This window comes from Talpa europaea (assembly GCF_964194135.1).
Source record: "Talpa europaea genome assembly, chromosome: 9".
Taxonomy (NCBI): domain Eukaryota; kingdom Metazoa; phylum Chordata; class Mammalia; order Eulipotyphla; family Talpidae; genus Talpa; species Talpa europaea.
In genome coordinates this window covers 58,394,513-58,414,282 of record NC_140076.1, presented here as the reverse complement: position 1 = coordinate 58,414,282, position 19,770 = coordinate 58,394,513, and the positions used below count along the sequence as shown (strand labels likewise).

The following is a 19,770-nucleotide window of genomic DNA, read 5'->3' as shown; positions in this document are numbered from 1 at the left end:
ATTGTAGTATCTGAAGACTATTGTAAGCTTTTGAGACAGTTTATCAAAAAGACACAGCAATATTTATTTTTAGGAACTACTTACCAGTGGAAAACTAAATTTATGAACAAGTAATACTCTATAAGGAATGCCAAGTGAGTTGAGATAAGGGGGAAAAAAGTTAAAAATTTAAAGAGTTAAAACCCAATTTCTTAAGATTTCATAATTAAAGTAGTAATTTTGAGCAAGTGAATTTAAAAAAGACCTCTACAGGTAGTCTATGATAGGATACCCACATCCAGAGAAGGAAGAACAGACAGCACAGACCTCTATTCCACACTGTTCTAGGAAATCTCTGCTCTTGGCATAAATTAAACCTAAAGTTACTATCTTAAAAATTACTGATACCTTATTTAAAAAGCTTACATTTTAGAAGATGTCTGCTGCATAGCCAAACAACCCCCCTTCCTTCCTGACCTCTAATGCAATTGACTTTCTACCTTTTAAGAATCTCCTCCACCTTATCCCTCCTCCTTATCTCTTAATTAGTTCCTTTTATTTCATAAAAAGCCTATAGGCCTGTTGAGTTGAAGTTGCTGAAAGCAGACAACCACATAGAGGTACTTCTTACAGCGATGAAGTGTATAGTGTGTTTGAATTTTCTGTTAACCAGCATCAAAACCACTGCAGCTCTGTCCTGGGTGAGTGGCAGGGGAGACTGGGCTTCCCTTGGTCAAAGCAGCAGGGAACTAATGGAATGTTTCTGCTCCCCTTAAAGAAAGGTAGTCAAGCATCTGTACTTCCCACTGAACTCCAATTTCCATTTTACTTTGAAATCCAGCTTGCTCTGTCAGTGAGAGCCATATGACAAATGTTCAGTATGTCAGATTTGTTTTCCTTTTAAACTACATATGAATTTGACCTCCACAGTAGGGCTGTGTTAATTTCCCAAAGCTCTTCCAATAATTGTGTTCTTAAAAAAAAAGTGCCTACCATTATTCTTTTTTGAGTCATGTTATGACTGGTGTTTTGAAAGTGGTTAGAGGATTACTGGTTGCATATGGAGTAGTGTGTACGTGATGCACATTCCCAGATGTAAACAGCCACCGAAGTTCCTCCTATAGTGTGTGTAGCTATTCTGCTCGTTTCACCAGACTCACTTAGGAATTTCCGGCCAGCAGAGTAGGTTTTTTCCCTTCAACAAAGTTTTGGTAACCTTTTCTGAAAAGCTGTGTTACTTTTGTCATATATATATGTATATGTATATATATATTCATAATTGTGTGTAGTTGTCAGAAGAACGTGTGTATCTAATTGTGCATGCACTAAATTACTCTATCATGCTTGTATGGTGACTAGTGCATACATGGATAGGTTACTATATCATTCATTCGGAATTACAAAGGTCTGATCCATATGTGTAAAATGCTTGTGAGTAAGTTTCCCTTATCTTAAAAAAAACAACAATAACAAAAAACCACCAATTGCTTGACTTAAAAGAGATGACTGAAGTGGACAGGAAAGCTGACTCTTGGCTACATTTTTTTTTGGACTGTATTTCTAAGATGAATTATTCTGGAATATTTTTGGTGAAAGAATGTCTGCCTCTAGATCATCTGTCTACAGCTATCTATGTACCTATGTATCTATGTAGCCATCCATCCATCCATCCATCCATCCATCCATCCATCCATCCATCCATCCATCATCACCACTTTCTATCTATTAATCTATCTGTAAAACAAATTCTTTATTTTTATTTATTTATTTTTTTTAAGGAGCTTAGTCTACTGATGAGCTATGACAAGTGCACGGATAGATAACACTAGTAGAAAGGATATAAAAGCTAGAAATAATTACGGCAGAACATAGCATAACCTCCTTTTCCATGGCCCCTGAAGGAATTTGCACTTCCAAACATAAATTTTGTTCTTGGTCCAATGGTGAGATATCACTCAAGCTCATCTTACCCCTTGATCATATTAGATTGATTCAGGGAATAAAACAAATTCTTTAAACATTCAAGCAATATTAGAAGTATAGACCTTGAAAGAGGTGAATATTTTTGACAAGTGCTGTCAAAAAGTAAAGACAGTATAAGGTTGTCTTTATGAACTGTTCTTCTGGTCTCTTCTCTATTATTGCCCCCCCTTTAAATGAATATACTGCAGTTAAATGTACAAATAATATATGGTCATCTATTGTCATAGATGACAATAGAAGAATATTGAGAAACTAGTCAACCTCCCATAGCTCATGTTACACAATCACTTAGCAATTTGGTGTATTTCCTTCTAACTTCTTTTGCCCTATTCATATGTTTTTTTAAAAATGCCATAAATGGCACTTCATCTCCTGTACCTCTGGCCTATACCCCACTTCTCGTATGCATAAATAAATAAACATACATCTTTTTAAAAATGCCGTAAATGGGATCTAGGTTTGTTCACTTAATATGAAAATAGATTTTTCAGGTCTTTATAAATATTGTCTTTAATGTGTGATACACTGAGTGGGCACAGCCTATGTAGTTCATTTAGCCATTGCTTCATGGCTGGCTATTTATAGTATTTCACCTCCACTGTCTTTGAGAATGAAATGGCAAAATAACAAAAGCTTAGTTGAAGTCCAAGATGGTTCAGCATACTGGCTAATATATCGTAGCAATTTTTCACATTGTTCTCGTGGAAACAGTGGAAAACTGCATCTGTGAGGAGTGTATATTAATCTTTAAGGAAGTGTTGATGAACAGCTAACAGATAAGGCCCTCAGCTAACAGATAAATGAGAAATTGGTAAATGAAGTCATTTTACTATATAAACGCACCTCACAAATATTAGCCCCATACCCCTGAACTTTGAATCAGTTTGGATTTCATGGGTCAGTTAGCCCCCGAAGCACTGTGATTTTGCCTTATTACGTGGTGTTCAGTGTGAGACTAGATCTTCATTATTCAGTTTGCAAAATCTATGAAGTAGTATGCCAACTTAGAAAAAGTCTGCCTGTTTGGATATTTATGAATACTCTTTCAATATGAGCAGAGGAGTATTTGTAGGTGTAGGTCGAAGGTAAATTATTCCAATGATTAGATACCTGTTCTTTTACTTAAAAAAACATGTTCTTTTTCTCCTTGAGGAGGTAATTTTGTACTAGGCTGTGGAGTCTGATCTCCTGGGCTTACTTCCTATTCCATCACTTGCTCTGGGCAGTTTTGAGCAAGTTATTTACTTGTCTCCATGTCAGTTTCCTCAATTGGAAAATGGGAATAATACTACTTATTCAGAGATTTGTTGGGATTGTTTCAAGAAGTTAAAATGCAGTAGGGATTCAATAGTGTTAAGTCATTGTTTATATCAGGCTCCTAAAGCTCTGTCCTTTAGATGTAGTCCTTTAGATCACTTCAGTGATATTCGTGATGGTCTTCACTATCCTTCAGGGAGTTGCTTTCTGTGAGTATTTCTTCCCTAACTGGCTTATGATAATACTAGTTACCACTTTTTGAGGGAGTGCTATATGCCAGAAGCTCTGCTTGTGTCTTATTATAAAATATTATTCTTATCACCTTTGATGAGATACATACTTTTTATTATCTGCTGTTCACAGATGAGGCAGCTAAAGGTTTAGAGGTTAAGTGTAACTTGTTCAAGATCATAAAATTACTGATTGTGGACTAGGAACTACATTTTGATGTGACTTATTTGCCACTATTATGTTTTTGTGTATTCTTCCAAGGAGGGGCTATTATATTTGTTAGATCCCTTACAGCTTTCAGCACAGTTCCTTGACCATAGTAGGTCCTATGTAAGTATTTTTGTTAAAATGAATGGATAAAGAAATGATCCTGTGGATGAAAGAACTTAATACTTTTATCCAGCAAGAAAACCAACAATACTGCTTTTTAATAACCATAACGTTATGAGTCTTAGAATTTTGTTCTTCTTCTGAACAGAATATTGCGCGTACGAGAATGATCAATTTGCAATCACTTGCCTATGGAGTTGGTTGTATTTCTTGTGAATGAAAATTAGACACCCTGTACTTGAAGTCGTGATATGAGAAAATCTATATTAAGATTATATAGGTAATTGTTAAAACAATTTTAATTTAAACAAGATTGTAACTAATTCTCCATCTGTTTTTGGCCATTTGTTTAACAAACATTTAGTGCATACGGTAGGTCAAGCCCTCTGCTAGACACCACGGGCTTAAGGATGCATGTGATGGTTCCTATGACTGCTCTGCCCTTAGTTCACTAAGGATCCAACAATCTTTTTCTATGTCAGAGGATTTTGTGTACTCTTGTGATTTCAGCTGCCTTCCTAAGGATAATGATCTTTATATCCATCTCTTTAACATAGCCTCTCCCCTTTTGACTCAATTAGTCACCTCTTTGTTGGATATATCCACATGGATGTCTCAGTGGCTGCCAAAATGAATTTATAATAGAATTCCCAGCACCTCCTGTGCCCCAAACTTGTACGCATTATATATTTTATCATAGTTAGTGGCACCACTGTCCTTTCCTGCTGCCAAACTGAAAAACCAAAAGTGGTCTGTGATTCCTTTCTTTCCCTCATCTGCATTTAGCCAGCAATCAATCTTAATGATTTTCCTTCCTAAATATTATCAGGAATTATGAGGGATTTGAGATTTTTACTTTACTTGCATATAAATTAGTTAGTAGACCAGTTTCATGGATGCTGGCAGAAGATATGACATTCCTTGGATTAGAGATAAGGGACCTTATTACTCACAGTTGCAATAGCCAGAGTGTCAACATGTTCTTGGACTGTTTCTCTAAGATTCAGTTCCCAAGGGGTGTCCTAAAGAGAATCAGATTATTACTGGGAATAGGCCTAGGTTCTGGTGCTGCCTATGACTACAGAAAGCCAATGAGCAGAGACAGGAATTGATTCTATAAATGCTTATATTTTTTAGTTGACTGGCCATTGATCTGAAAAAACGGTGGGCATAGTACCCTGAAGAGATCTTTCTGTCAGCTCATCTTTTTTTTTTTTTTTAAATAAACACTTTTTTTTAAAAAAAGATTTATTTATTTATTTATACAAGCACTGGGTACACTCAGAAGCGTGGGAGGGTGAGAGAATTCACCAGAGCCAGAGTAGGGAGCAGAGCAGGCAGAGGGACCGAAGTACACTGCTGAGGGGAGCAGTGGGCGGCAAGAGAGGTCTGCGCGCCATGTGGGACCCTCCTCCGGTGGCCGGGGAGCAGCCGGGGATCGAACTGGCGCTGCAGAGGCTGCGGGCAGCTTGGCAACCCAGCGCTTAACTGCTGTGCCACCGGGGAGGCCCTCATCTTTTTTTTTTTTTTAAGATTTATTTATTTATGCATACAAGAGCTGGGGTATAGGCCAAAGGTGCGGAGGGTGAGAGGATTCACCAGAGACAGAGTGGGGAGCAGAACAGGCAGACTGATGGAAATACACTCCTGAGGGGAGCAGCCAGTGAGACAGGAGAGGTCTGCTGTGCCATGTGGGTAGCTCACTGGCTGGCTGGGGATTGAACTCGTGCTGCAGTGGTTGTGGACAGCTTCACAGGATGCATCTCAACCCCTTGCGCCACCAGGGAGGCCATGTCATCTCATCTTGAGCTGACCTTTTTATGATGAGTTACACAAAGACAGTCATAAACAAACAGCCCATCAGAACAACCCATCACAGAACAACCCATGTTCCTGGTATTTGACATGCTCAGTCCCCAGAACTTGTTATCAGTTTCCTGGTTATCTTGACCCTGGTACATCTGATGGGGTCAATGACCAGCAGTCATTCAGGCATCATCAGGATTCCCACTTTAAAGCAGGTGTTTTAGTTTAAAGAAAAGAGATGATTAGTCATACAGTGTTTATGTGTAGTCTGTGGTAGGTGTGAATGTGCAGATTCCTACATTAGGTAAGTGCCTTTCTCTTTCCCCCCTAGTCCTTATCAAGATGACATCTATACATGCAGTGCATTGTGTTACAGGAAAGGAACACTGAACTTAGGGAACACAAACCTTTTATATTGGACAATAAGCAACTTACCCTTTGCTCCAGAGGAAGACCAATTCTTCCAGGGTTGTTTTTCATATAAGCATCTTCGCAAAAATAATCTGGAACCAAGGGCAGCTTGTGCTTTTCTCACAATATGTGCAGACTCAGGAGTCCTATAGAGAATTGTCTCCCAACAAATACATCTTGCATCTGTTTCCCCTGCTCCTTCTATATACCATTAGATCTGGCTAGCCTATCATTTACTGGAACATTTCAACAACTACTTAAGTGGTCTATGTGTTTTCAGGTTAGTCCTCCATACCTTGTCAGTGTTACTTCCTGAGACACAGCTGACTGTGTCACCTTCTTACTTAAAACCATTACTGCTTGCTCATCATCTATGGGAAAAGTACAAGCTCCTTAGGATGACACCAATGTCAGAGTAGCCCCTGATGACACTTCTGGCCCCAGGGAAAGGCAGCATATCCAAGTGGTTTACTGTCCAAGTTACTTAACCCATATGGCCTCCATTTCCTCACCTGTAATATTTAGGATGATGAAACCTATCTCATCAGGTTATTGTGACAATTAAGTCAGCCTATAACAGAAGTCCTCAGTCAGTGCTGCCTGTTATGACTGTGTCTTTCTACTTTGTCCTACACTTTGAGATCTGGTTACATGGTTTTCTGTTCATTCAGGGTTACTTGTTACCATAGTAGGCCTTTGCCCTTGCCTTCCCTCAATTTCTGATTCCTGGATTCAGGCTAGTTTAGACAAAGTCTCTCTCCTTGCTCTTGGAAACACTACCTGCCTGTTTCAGCCATTGAACTGGTAGTATCTGTTAATGAGTGGGTTATTGCCATTAGACTATGAACTTTGTGAGGATGGGACTGTCTTACATGGAGATGGGACCGTCTTTGCATTGCTGGCACATAGTACATGTTGGAAAAACTGTTGAATGAATAAATAAAGAATAAATGGAATTCACAGTCCACTGGGGTATTTGGAGCCTGGGGATGAGGGATGGAAAGCAGTTAAGGAGCTTGATAAGGTGAAGGGAATCTGAGTAAGTGTTGGAACTGAGGTGAAAATTAGGCCCTGTAGGAGACTAGCACATGTGGTTTGGAAGTCTGTTTGAAGTTATCTATTGAATGAAATAAAGCAGCCCCTTCTATGTGATTCTAATTATTTCCTTTCCTAAAAGAAGCTATTGCAAATGGAAGGTCATGCAATCTGCCTTCTGGTAAGACTTTCAGTTCCTCAGAACACAATGAATTCTCTGTTACCTAGCTGACTGGGTAGAATGGAGCTTCTTTTTTAATTAAATCGTCTCTGCAACAGAAAGTGACTTTATCCCTTTTTCTGAAGTCCCCCAGGTCTCCAAGACCTGGCTCAAATCACCTTCCCTGAATTTACTGTCCCACTGGTGCCCTTGCATTGTGAGTTACAATTTTATGTGAGCATGTCTAGTTCCCTAATGAGATTGAGGCTCTTTGGGAATTTATATTGTTTTTCTGAAATGTTTCATGTGCTTTTGAATTAAGAAGGTGCTTCATATTTTTTATTGAGCAGCTGGGATTCTCTGTATATGTGATAACAACTTTCAAACATAGTTCTAATCTCTGAATGATAATGATTTCCCCCAGACTTCAGGTTTACCACTATAGCTGTACTCCCTTCCTCTTCCATCCCCACTATGTCTCAATGCATATTTAAAATGCTGTATGTGGGGCCTCCCCGGTGGCACAGCCTCTGCAGCGCCAGTTCGATCCCCGGCTGCTCCCCGGCCACCAGAGGAGGGTCCCACATGGTGCTCAGACCTCTCCTGCCGCCCGCTGCTCCCCTCAGCAGTGTACTTCGGTCCTTCTGCCTGCTCTGCTCCCCGCTCTGGCTCTGGTGAATTCTCTCACCCTCCCGCGCTTCTGATTGTACCCAGTGCTTGTATAAATAAATAAATAAATCTTTAAAAAAATAATAAAATGCTGTATGTATCTTTTTTTATTAATTTGGAAATAAGAAAACTGAAGTTTATATATATAAATTATATATTATACAAAACTATAATGAGAAATAAAAATCCCCAACATCCAAACCTAGTGATAACTACTTTTAGTAGAGTGTCTGCAATCTCTCTTCTTTGCTTTATATTGTTGCTTCTCTCTCTGTTTCTTTCTCTCTCAACATAAATGGGGTTATGTTTCACGGGGCAATCTGCTTTCCTTCCTTAATATCAATGGATATTTATTAAAAGTAAATTCTTGCAGACTAGTGTTTCAGCCCTTGCCCCCCTCCATTTTGTTTTGCTTGTGACTACCTGTCCTTCTTTGGTTTCTGCTTATCTCTCTGGATCAACACAGTCATATCTGTTGTATCCAAAAACTTGTGTGTTTGTGTTTTACACTCTTAAAAGAATGTTTTGTAGTAGACTGAATATTTGCAAATGCTCCCTTTTTTTTTTAAAGATTTATTTTACTTTATTTATTTATTTATTTATTTATTTATTTATTTATTTATTTATTTATTTATTTATTTATTTATACAAGCACTGGGTACAGTCAGAAGCACGGGAGGGTGAGAAAATTCACCAGAGCCAGAGCAGGGAGCAGAACAGGCAGAAGGACCGAAGCACACTGCTGAGGGGAGCAGCGGGCTGCAGGAGAGGTCTGCGCGCCTGCAAATGCCCTCTTTACAGATGCACAATTCAGTCCAGAAATTTAATAACTTACATATAAGAGAAGATGACGGTAGAACTCAATATTACAGTCTTTCCACCACCCTGTTCCATATGCAAATCTGCGCCCACTCCTTCACACTACTTAGTTAGCTTCATATTCCTTCTGGAATACTGGTTTTTAGGACTCTGTCTAATCAGCTTTCAACTCTACAGTTTCCCTCCAAGGGCACTACAACCCGTACCTCTGGGCCAACATAGTGAATTTCATATGCTTTACTTGAGTTTATGTAAGTGTGGGTAAGTGTGTGGGAATGTATGTATACGTATGTGTGAGTATGAGTGTATATGAGGTATAAATATGTATGAGGGTGTATGAGTGTGTGTGAGTCTGTAAGTATATATGATTGTATTTGTGTGTATGTGTATGAGAGTGAATGTGCCTGTATGCTTGAGAAAAGTTACGGCTCTTGCTTTCACTCCTCATGCTACTGAGATAGCCTGCCCTTCACATCTGTTTCCAACTCCTGCCCCCAATACCAGAGTTATATTCTATTAACTCAATGCACCTTTTCTTTGTAATTCATGTTAGTTTTCCTTCCAGCCACCTGCATAGTCTCTAGCCCTCTCTCTCTGGCTTGCACTCAAGGTTCTGAGTAAGTTCTTTGTGTATTTGCTGTTTTTGATAACCTCAGTCCAAGATTTAATGTCAAGGTGGGGGCCCTATTAAAGATGCTATTAATCATCCTGTCTTTGTTTGAAGATTTCCGTGTTGGCAAGCAGGAAGATAGAAGTAGCTCTATGTTTCCCAACCAGATGTACTGGTAGCTGAGATAGGGGCATTTAGCTGAAGCACATTCCTATCATTATTTGGCAAAAGAAGGAACATGGAGATTAATAGAATAATCCTTGCTTGTGATCTGTATTCATCAACTGAATCTTAGAGCCTCTGTTGGAAAGGACCATAAAACCCTCTATTCTCTGTGTGACTTTATTATTTTTAATATGTTTTTTACATGATTGTTCATTTTTAAACAATATTTGCTTCCCTCACCCCCTCAGGTGTAGTCCCCATAGAGTTTCCTTCCCCAATGCACCCGTGCACCATCACCTCAGTCCCCTGTGCTCCTCCCTCCCTCCCTCTGATCCCTCTCCCTCCTCCTCCCCTGCAGGATGTCTCTGATTTATAATTGTCTGTTTTTGCTTTGTTGTGCTTTATACTGTTATTATTTTTTTACACTGATGTCTTATTTGGTTCCCCCATATTCCTGCTATAAGTGAAACCATCCAATATTTTTCTTTTTCTTTCTGGCTTATTTCACTGAGCATAATTCCTTCTAGCTCCATCCACGTTGCTGGGAATGGCATGAGTTTATCTTTTTTGATTGTTGAATAATATTCCACTGTGTATATATGCCACATCTTCTTGATCCAGTCACCTATTATTTTTGGGCATTTGGGTTGTTTACAGGTTTTACCTGTTGTAAATAGTGCTGCAATAAACATAGGGATATAGGTGTTCTTTTTTTTTTTTTTTTTTTTTTTAAATGTTCTAGTTTTTTTTTTTTTTTTAAAGATTATTTATTTATTTATTTATACATACAAGCACTGGGTACAGTCAGAAGCGCGGGAGGGTGAGAGAATTCACCAGAGCCAGAGCAGGGAGCAGAGCAGGCAGAAGGACCGAAGTACACTGCTGAGGGGAGCAGCGGGCGGCAGGAGAGGTCTGCACGCCATGTGGGACCCTCCTCCGATGGCCGGGGAGCAGCCGGGGATCGAACCGGCGCCGCAGAGGCCGCGGGCAGCTTCGCAACCCAGCGCTCAACCGCTGCGCCAGCGGGGAGGCCCTATAGGTGTTCTTTTGAATCAATGTTTTTGTGGCCTTTGGGTATATCTCTAGGAGTGGAATTGCCGGGTAGAATGGTAGTTCCATTTTTAGTAGACTGAGGAACCTTCAGGTAGCTTTCCATAGTGGTTGGACCATCTAACTGTGTGACTTTAAACTTGAGGAAACTGAGGCAACAGATAAAGGAAGTGATTTCAAATTGTCTAATGCCAAGTTTGCCAGGGACTTTTGGCTTAACGTAGTCTGTTATAATTGTGGGGAAGGATAGAGAGAAGACACACTCCAAATGTGACAAAGCTTGCTACCGTAAAGCAAAACCCTGCCAGATTCCTGAACTAAGGCCCAGGAACAGTGACCTGGAGGTGAAGTCTGCTGCCCATCAGTCTCCAGGACCCTCTGGGATTTGGATGGCATGGGAGCATTCTTTCACACTCCTCATTCTGTAAGGCATGTTTAGATTTAGTTCAAGAGAAAGCGATTTCTGGGCCTCCCCTGGTGGCGCAGTGGTTGAGCGCTGGGTTGCAAGGCTTCCCGCAGGCTCTGCAGCGCCAGTTCGACCCCCGGCCACCAGCGAGGGTCCCACAAAAAAAAAAAAAAAAGAGAAAGCGATTTCTTTTCTTTCTTTTTTTTAAAAGATTCATTCATTTATGAATCTTTCATTAAGGTATGTTGTCTAGGTCAGAGGTGTGTGGGGGGGGTGCAGGGTAAGAGGATTCACCAGAGACAGAGTGGGGAGCAGAACAGGCAGACTGACTGAAATACATTGCTGAGGGGAGCAGAGAGCAAGGCAGGAGAAGTCTGCTGCGCCACTTGGGTTAGCTCTCTGCTTGGCTATGTGTGCTGCAGTGGCTGCCGATAGATTGATAGCACTGTGTCCTTAACCCCTGTGTCATCAGGGAGGCCCCTGAGAAAGGGATTTCTTTAGGTAAAGATATAGAGGGGCCGAGCTTTCTGTTGTCCCCTCCAAGTTTCTCCTAAGGATTTCCTTTTGAAGTCTCAATCCAGTGTTCCTTCCTCTGTCCCAGAGTCCTACAGAAGTCTTTTTCTGCCTTGATGGGTGGGACTGTCATCTGCAGTGTCACAGGAGTTAGGCACCAGTGAAGGGAAGCCTAGGAGAGAAGTAACAAGGGAGTGGAGCAAGAGGTGCTGGCTCCTTGCTTAGAGGTTATAGGTTTTTGCAGGAACTCAACTTTGCAGTGAACACATGATTTGCGGAATTCCCTCTGTTGTGGGAGAGGAGTGTTTTTGCATCTTTCACAAAGTGTCATTAACCCTTGACTGACTGAGGATAGGGGCACTGAACCCACAACCCCAAGTTGAAAACTCACATAACTTTTGATTACCCCTAAACTTAGTCGTTCCTTGGTATCCACAAGGGATTGGTTTCAGGACTCTCCCCGATGAGTACCCAAATCCTGGGCATGGTCAGTTCCCTTGTAGTTGACCTCCATATCTGCAGGTACCACACAAGTGGATTCAGTCAATCAATGGCGGGGCTGGTTGAATCTGTGAATGTGCAACCCGGGGATAGAAGAAAAAAAGTTCACATGTAAGTGGACCCCACATTTCAAACTCCTGTTGTTTATGGGGCCACTGTATTCCACTCAAGAACTATTCATCCTTTATGACTTAGCTTATTTCTTTTTTTTTAAGATTTATTTATTTTTACATAAGAACTGGGGTACAGTCCAGAGGCATGGGAGGGTGAGAGGATTCACCAGAGACAGAGTGGGGAGCAGAACAGGCAGGTAGACTGAAAGCACTGCTGAGGGGAGCAGTGGGCGAGACAGAGGAGGTCTGCTGCGCCATGTGAGGAGGTCTCTGGCTGGCCGGGAATCGAACCTGCTCTGCAGAGGCTGAGAACAACTCCGCAATGCAGCACTCAACCTGCTGCGCCACTGGGGAAGCCCCTATGACTTAGCTTATTTCTATAAGCTCATTCTTTCCTGATTTTCAGGGTTGAAGTCCGGATTGGGTTAGGAGAAAGATGAAGTTTGTAAAGAGGTCTTTCTGGTCCTTCCAGTACTGAAGCCCTTTGGACAGGGAGATTCATCTGTCACAGGGTCCTGTGCTCTAGGTGGTGGTGGAGGCAGAGGACTCGGTGCTGCCATGCCAAAGCCCCTTTGTCTGGCAATGCAACAAAGAACTTCCGTCTGCCCCAGGAGGCTGAGTCAGTAAAACCCACCGTAATGTAGCTACTTGATATTTAAAATTTGAATATTTGAATTAAAGAAAACCTGGGGCTATGTTACTGAAATATTAAGGTACAGCGGCAGGGACCTTACTGTGGTTTCCTCCTACAGACCTGTTGTGGCTTCCCACATATCTTCTTTGTTCCAGGCTTTGATTCAGACAGACATGATCACTGCAGGAAATAAGTGCCATGTGTCTACTTCTTGGTTCAAGGAGGCATGCGATGATTCTTTTATGATGGGGAGAAATAATAGATAGGGCCTTCAAATTATGTGAGGTGATAAGTGGCATCTCATCGATAGTGGAGGTAAAGAAAACTCACCGGTGGGGTACTTTCATAGCTCCCATTTCGCTTACCTCGTGATTAAAAACATGAAGGCCAAAATAGAAAATTTCAGAGGCGATGTTTCCGAGGTGGCCCATCAACCTGAACTTATGGATTGATTTATTTCTTTGCATGCTCTGAGAAAGTGGCCACTTGTTGCTTTCTGTTATTAATAAAGAGGTCACTTTATCATTAGGCCTTTGAATCTGCATTTAATGGCTAAAGCAGATGGTTATAATTTCTGGCTTAGTGTGGCCACCTTATTAATAAAAAAGTACTGATGGAAAGGAAAAAGCTTCTTCATTTTTAACTCCAGAAGCACAACACAAATGCTTTCCAGCCTTCCTTTGTGTAGAGAGCAGACCTAGTGACTGTAGTGAAAACACATTTGAAAAAAGACATGTGGAGTGGAGGTAACTCCATTTGAATCCTCCTTTTGTTAAACTTTAAAGGGGCACTATGAATGCATGTCTCCCTTCATGGAGTAGGTATTTTGGGAAGGAAGCTACAGGATTATATTTTAAAGCAAATTAATATTTTAATGACATAAAGAAGAAAGTGAAAATCATCTACCGCATCTTGGATAGTAGAGGTCTGGGGTCCTTTCTAAAATGATTCTCTTTGCTGACACTATTTTAAGCTATTTTTTGGATTTTATTAACAGGCTGGGGTGAATGTATCATGTATTTTGCTTAGGTTCTTTTGAAAGACACTTGAATTTTTTTGAAAAAAATAGAGGCAAAAATATATGGTAGTGGATTTCTGTACAGTTTTATGAAGTTGGTATCGCCCTACAATTGTCAGGAATTTGAAATCAAGATAATCACACTGGCTTTTTGTTGTTGTTGTTGTTGTTAACATGTTGCTTTCTAACACTCTAACTTTTTGAGGGCAGTTTGGGGACAACTTACCTTAATGAAGACAGAATGATTTAGAATCCTAATGCAGCTGGTAAATGGAGAAGAGAAATGCTGGGAATTCACCACATAAGGTTCAGAAGAGCACTTAAATTGACTCACCTTAAATATGTCAGGCTATTGGTCCTATCCAGGGGTCTGTTACAGCAGTGACCCCCTGTTCCTTTAGATAGGTAGAATGTGTTGAATGTGCTTTGCTGGCTCTGGAATAAGGAAAAATACTACATTTCATCAGTTGTCTTCAAAGGTTACTCTGTCCACTTGTTTTCATTTTTTTTTTGTAATGATGTCTTTAAGAAGAGCTTTTCATGGACCCATACTTAGAAATAGTATGAATTTCAAATTATTAACAATATTTGTTTTTCCCATTTTTATTAATCAAAGACACGTGTAGCAACCCATTCAGTCCGTCTGTTCATTCATTCACCATTTAATCTGTATTACTTTGGAACAGGCACTGTGCTCAGCATGGGGATAGAAAGAAGTTTGTGGTGGCCACTGGCTTCTTAAAATACTAAAAATAATGGGTGGGCCTTTCTTGTTCCTACCTTCTCAGGCTCTTAGATAGCCAGAGTAATCCATGGTTAAGCCATCATGCTTTGTTTTCTTGTTTTGATTTTAAAATATAGTAAGTATGCAGGAAAAAAAGATTCATTTTAACCTATTTGCTATAGATTTTCCAACTGAAAGAAAACATTACAGGTATAACTGAAGCTCCATCCATCCTCATCTCCTACATCCTACTTCTTTACTTCTGCAGAGAGAATCTGTAAACTAAATTTAATATCTTTTCATTCCCAGGCATATTTTTATACTTTAGCTGTGTATGCATAAACCCTCTAATACATGGTATTTCTTTGCCTATTTTTATACTTCATGTAAATGGTAACTTTGTACCTGCCCTTCTACTTGTGCTTTTGGTTCAACATCATGTTTTGTTTTGTTTTGTTCTGATATTTAACTTTGTTAATTCAGAAGCTGCAGTTTAATCTAGGTAGTTATTTTCGCTGCTTTAGTGCAGTAATTAAATTCTATTGTGGGAACATTTCACAATTAATGTACCCATTCTCCTGTTTTCAGTTTTTTCTGTAATATAAACAACGCTATCATAAAAATATTTGACATGTCTTTTGGTAACCATGTGGCAAAGTTTTTTCTGTGCTAAATACTGAGGGCTCTAATGGAATATACATCTCTCCAGTTTACCTAGGTGTTGCTGGATTGTGCTCCAGAGGCCTGCAGCAGTGTGAACTCCTCTACAGAATATGAGCCCCTATTACTCATCACCCTTGCCAAGTCCTAGTACTAGAAGTATTTTTAGTTTTGGCTTATTTTATGATATGAAATAAATGATTGTAATTTGGATTTATGTCAAAAACTGAATAAAGATGTTAGGACAAAGGTGAGATATTTTTCCTTTCCTCTTATGCTAGCTATATTGTACGGCAGCTTTGAGTATCTGGGAGGGTCATCTCAGTAAAGCATATTTTAGTTTTAATTACTTTGCTATCCATCCATTGTACACAGAACACTTTCTTACAGACATTGCTAAGGAAGTCAAGATACAAAATCCAAACTCAATGTGTCCTACCTTCGGGAAAGCTAGCAGTGGTCATCAGGGGTCTGATTATAGTGAATTCCTTGTAAGCGACCTAAGTCTGTTCTACCAGAGACTGCTGCCAACTTGTCTCTTAGAGTGTTAGTGTCCTTATCCGTAAAATAAGTGGTTGCATTGGCAGTCTTTTCTTAAGGGCTGATTTTTTTCCTTCTTCTAAATTCCACATTTCTAAGTCATATTGTTCCTTAATATTTTAAAGTTCTTTTGAATCACTATTATTCTAATTGTCTTAAGCACAGAGGAACTTAATGCAGAAACCATCAACTAAGAGGAAAACACTAAAAAATGCGAAAAAGTCACCATCAGCATTACAATCTAGATTAAAATTATGTGAGAAGACCACTGATACTCATGCATAGAGACAATAAGGAAGAAATAATAAAATATAGGCTGTGATTGATTATCCTCTCAGTGCTTCATTTTTCCTGTTTTTCAAATTTTCTTTAATGATCATAAAGTGATATTTTGGGAAGAAAATAATAAACATATGCAAACAATTATAAGCTCATTTGGTGGGAAAAAAAATAATGTGATTTACACAAAACATGTGTTAGGCAAAAGAGGGAACACCTGTATATTAAAAATGATTTGTAATTATTTCTTAGATAATTACTTTAATCCTTTCCTGGGTTCAATTTGGTGGATGATGTTTCTTTCTTTATGTGTTGCTGTTGGAAAGACCTAGGGAAGGAGGAAAGCTGAACTAGGGAGATTTTAACCATTAGATCACATGGATTATCCTGTTCTGAAGGTATCTGATAAAAACAGAAGTTTTTAGATAGAAGTAACGATAATTGGGGAAATAATCATAATGCCTACTACATATTGGGCATCAAATATGGTATTCATTTTTCAATTCTGGGACAACCATGTAGGGATAATTATTCTGATTGATAGTTGAGGGCTCAGATAGGTTAGAAAACTTGCCTCATGTGAGGAGCTTGTCAGTGACACTGCCTGGATTTACAGCAATCCTTTTCCCTCTCCTGAGGCATGGATGTGTGAGCACCTTGGCCTGAAAAGTTCTCCTGATATAGAGCTGAAAACTGTCTCCTTGCAACTTTTCCACACATTTTATTCTCATCCTGCCCTCCCAAATACTTGGCATCTGAAGTCTACTCCCTCTTTCCCATGACAGCCCTTCAGATTATTGAAGAGGGTTTACGGTGTCCATATTCCTTCCACCTCCTTGTGCCCCCACGCCTATCCCCCACCTCAGTCTGTCATTTCTGAAAAGCTTGGAGAGGTGTTTTTGCCCACAGATGCCTTGGGAAATTTCATGGTTTTTAGATTCATGCTGAGTTTGTCTTATATGATATAAATTAATTGTCCAGAAGAGGAAGAAACCTTTGCAAGCACTTACTCACTGATGCAAACCAGTTCCTTTGGGAATTGATAGAAGGGAAAAAAATTAAAAAATGAACCAGATCATTTTCACAGGGAGGGCGTACTAGTTGAATTCATATCCTACGTTTAGGACAAATCTGTAGCATGACATTTCTGTATTACCATATACTTTAACCATGGGAAACACAGCCTGTCACTTGTAATAGAACCCAGCTTTTATGTGAGAACATTGCAGAGATGGAGAAAGACTATTATTCTTATGTTTTATAACCAAATTCTATGGCCATGTGTTCATAGTGTTAAGGTGGCAAAGAAATTAGTTTCTCAGACTTAGAAGAATAACTTTTATTATATATATTTTTTAAGATTTATTTATTTATGGGGCCTCCCCTGGTGGCACAGTGGTTGAGTGCTGGACACTGCGCGGCTGCCCGCAGCCTCTGTAGCGCCGGTTCGTTCCCCAGCCGCTGGTGAGGGTCCCACAAAAAAAAAATTATTTATGCATACAAGAATTGGGGCGTAAGTCAGAAATGTTGGAGGTGAGAGGATTCACCAGAGAGAGTGGGGAGCAGAACAGGCAGATCTACTGAAATACACTGCTGAGGGGAGCAGCGGGTGAGACAGGAGAGGTCTGCTGAGCCATGTGGGTTAGCTCCCTGTCCGGGATTGAACTCATGCTGCAGTAGCTGGTGCTAGCTTGATAGCTCTGTCTTTAACCCCTGCGCCACCAGTAAGGCCCTAACTTTTGTTATTATAAAATAAATAATCATGAAACTGTTGAGTAACATTTAAATTTATGGCAAAGTCCAAACTTTTAAGGAAAAGAATTCTACATTGTTGACATTACAATGCTGTAGCGCCAGTGCCTGGTATCTATGAACCTGAGTTCTCTTAGAAAGCCGAGTGGACAGCAATGCCTACTGTGGATGAACCTCAAGACAGTAATAGTAACGACCTCCTACACCAATCACAGTTCTCAACTGCAGCAACAATGGCCTTTAATTTTTTTTTTAAAGATTTCTTTTATGTATTTATACATACAAGACTGGGGTCTAGGCCAGATATGTGGGTGGTGAGAGGGTTCACCAGAGACAGAGTAGGGAGCAGAACAGGCGGATCTACTGAAATACACTGCTGAGGGGAGCAGCAGGCAAGACAGGAGAGGTTGCTGTGCCATGTGGCTTAGCTCCTTGGCCAGGATTGAACTCGTACCACAGTGGCTGGCAATAGTTTGATAGTGCTGAGATTATAGTTCCTGCGCCACCAGAGAGCCCCCTTTGATGTTTTTTGAACATCTACAATGTGCCTGGCAATGCGCTTTTGCAGCAGTTATCTCATTGAATTCTCAAAACTTAGAAGTAGGGACTGTTGTTAGCCTCATCTTATAAATGTGAAAACCTAGAGGTGTAAAGTATCTGACCCAAGATCATATAACTTGTGTGTAGTTCAAGTGAGAGTCCTAGCACATGCTTTATTCTTTTTTTTAAATATGCTTTATTCTTATACCTAGTTTCTTTTCTCAGAAAAATTGGCTACAAATTGAACATTAAACAATGAACTGGGGACACATTAAGGACTCTTTGACTGTAAATTTCCCAGTATGAGATTTTCTAAGGAGACTCTCATTCTTAGTAAAACCATTAAGCCAAAACTTATTATAAAGCATTCCTTTCTACTTCCAAATAAACCTTTCCTATGTTACTATATTTCTCTATTAAATCCCCAGCATAAATTAATACACTCTAAGAGACAAAGGGAATGTGACTTAATGTAATGGCCTTCAGCTCCTGGAGGTGAGGTGGCGTGAATTTTTTAACTAATGCTGCCACTAACCCTCCCTGTGACCTGTTACTCAATCTGGGTCTCAGTATTCTCATCTGTACAGTATGAGTCTTGGACACTGTGGTTATAAAACTTCCTTCTAGCTTCGCATTATAAATAGTGTATACTGACTGCTAGCTTCAGGAAAAATACAATGTCTGTGTTATTTAATGTAAATACCAGATAATCAATGTATGCCAATCTCTTGCTTTGGATTTTTTTATTCTTGGAGGTTTTATTATTAGACTATATGGCATATAATTGTCCTGCTCTCCATCGACTTAAGTTACTCTCCAACAAACTTGTCAGGGCAAATGTTAGCACCACATAAGTATGGCTGGTTGTGTGGAAGGAGGAGTTTCTGACTTCTTTCTCATATGGATTCATGAATTGGAATCCAGTTTAAAAAAAAAAAAACAAACTGCTTGACTTCCTGCTTCTTTCCGTGGTAGACTTTTCTGCTTATTTTCCAGCAACTGTTGTTGGCAGGCACATCCAGAACAGGACAGGATAAAGGCTTTAGAAATAGGTGACAGTTTCTGTCTTGTGAATTTCTCTTCCCTTCCTATTTGATTCCTTTCTCCAGCACAGTTAATAATGCCCTTCTCAAAATACTCTGAACATCTTTTAGAGCATATCTTGAGGGTGGCTAATGGCCATTTCACTATTTTGCCTTGTGTGGATTCCTTTTGAATCTTGCTTTTAAAATTTATTAGGCAGGACTGGAATGGCATCCAGTTTAGTGTTAATTATTCCCCTTGAGAGAGACAGCACCCTTTTGTGTACTCTACCCAATACCTGGTGAATCATGAAGTTTTCCAGTTGGCAACATTCTTTTGGAATTTTTTCACTCCAGCCTGTGTAAATGCCTCACCTGTATGCAGAGCTCTGTACTCCACCATACACTGAAGAGGACTCTGTAACTCTTTCCTTTTTGATACTCTTTTTTTTTTTAAAAAAAAATCTGATTAATATTTTTATTTATTGGAAAACTATAAAATTCAGATTTCTTAAACCTTAGAATCACTCAAGATACCTGTCTTGTGGACTCTGGTTGCCTTG

General features: G+C 39.8%; 1 protein-coding gene across 1 annotated transcript in view; it reads left to right on the top strand.

The window, feature by feature from the left end:
• The window catches only part of ROR1 (receptor tyrosine kinase like orphan receptor 1), a gene marked incomplete at both ends in the record, with an annotated part of 381,045 nt that overhangs the window by 57,841 nt on the left and 303,434 nt on the right, over window positions 1–19,770 (top strand). The gene's annotated exons all lie outside the window — the stretch shown is intronic.